The sequence below is a fragment of the Corylus avellana genome, chromosome ca5, assembly GCF_901000735.1.
Source record: "Corylus avellana chromosome ca5, CavTom2PMs-1.0".
In the NCBI taxonomy this organism is placed as follows: Eukaryota; Viridiplantae; Streptophyta; class Magnoliopsida; order Fagales; family Betulaceae; genus Corylus; species Corylus avellana.
The window spans coordinates 3,766,667-3,768,252 of record NC_081545.1 but is presented as its reverse complement, the minus strand read 5'-3'; the positions used below and the strand labels follow the sequence as shown (position 1 = coordinate 3,768,252).

General features: G+C 36.1%; 1 long non-coding RNA gene across 1 annotated transcript; it reads left to right on the top strand.

The window, feature by feature from the left end:
- LOC132180812 (uncharacterized) lies at positions 1-1,263 on the top strand. Its single transcript, XR_009440197.1, has 2 exons — positions 1-78; positions 944-1,263. It is a non-coding gene; the product is annotated as an uncharacterized LOC132180812 (long non-coding RNA).
- Positions 1,264-1,586: the final 323 nt, after the last annotated feature.

The window sequence follows — 1,586 nt, the reverse complement described above, 5'->3', positions numbered from 1 at the left end:
TTTGACTACCTTTTCTATATTGATTTTGAGGCTTCTATGGCAGAGCCCCGTGCACAAAATGCTTTAGAACATATGCAGGTTTTTTCTTTATCACTCTCCACTATGCAAATTATGCCCTTCTAATAGTACTTCTGTCTTCTCATCACACGAAATTCCTTGTAATGATTACTCAAAATTTTGGAATGGCTTAATTGAAATTTTTGAGCATTCTCCGTTTTGATGATGAAATTTTGAAGCAGAATGTTTCTCAAAATTGCAACTGTACATCTCTCTCTTTCTCTCTCTATATTTGTATTATGTTATATATACACATAAACATTGCACCCCCCCCTGCCTTGAGCTCCTGCATGTCACTTTCAGTTTTACTGTCTTTTTAGAACTCTTGTAATGCACAACATTGTTGCATGAACATGTCCAATCTGTCCTACGTTTGACTTTTGCTAGAAAAAAAAATGTTCATCCTTAGTTCTCTATCTTGTTGTTAGAGGTCAAGAGCACTGCAACAGAAGCTGCATTGCATACTTTAGGAAATGACGTTGTTGACTGTTCTTGGGAACTGAGAGAATGGACACATGATTCTTAACCATGTCCAAAGAGTTTTTTCTCATCGATATCCAATTCATTATGTTTCTAACCCTTCATGAATATAGTCCGTTTCAAACATTTGATTTAAACCTTTCACTCCATTGTTAGTTGTTTGATGGCTTAAGTAGTTAAGTATCTCAAGGTCAATGCTAATTCTACACCGTGCACCGCTTTTTATCACTGACCGATACTGAAGCCCTATGCTGCTGTCTTGCCTGGAGTTTTCTGAACATAAGATCATTCTTTTATGCTGTCAGTGATTATTTCATAATGATTTTTCACATTGATGATATACCATTATCGTTCTATATCATGCAAACATACTGCTGTTCTTGAGCTAATGTTATTTCTTTTGCAGGAATTTGCAACATTCCTTCGCATACTTGGTTGCTATCCCATGGATACAACAATATAATTTCTGGTTGCTTTGCAGTCCACGCATACCTGTTCAAGCGAGTGGCAGTGGGGAATTTGTCCAATTTATGAATGGTAAATGGGATCTTCGAATAGACAAGGTTGCATCACTACCAGACCGTGGTTGAATGATTGGTCTCAGATCCCACATCACTCTTTATTTAAGCAATTTAGATTTGTGTAGCATGTTCATGAGCAATTTGAATACCATGGAGGTACTTCCTTGTTCTTTTTTCTCCTTATAGCTAAGTGCTTTTTCTTATATACTTCCTGCGCATCTGAGGACGCTTTACACTTTTTATATACATCTTGATTACTTTTATATATATATATATATAGAGAGAGAGAGAGAGAGAGAGAGAGGTGGGACTGGGGATGGATGGATTTGTTTGGTTGTTTTCAGGATAATGATGGATTCTACCAAGAATATAATTTCAGATGCTTGCAAACTATTCCATACTTATGTGGGAGATATTGACTGTAATCAAGAGAGGACATTAAAGTGTTGTATGTGTCATTTTCTCAAAGAAACTTGAAAATTTTCTGTTTAGAGCTTCTAGAAATAAGCTAACTGAAGACACTTTGAA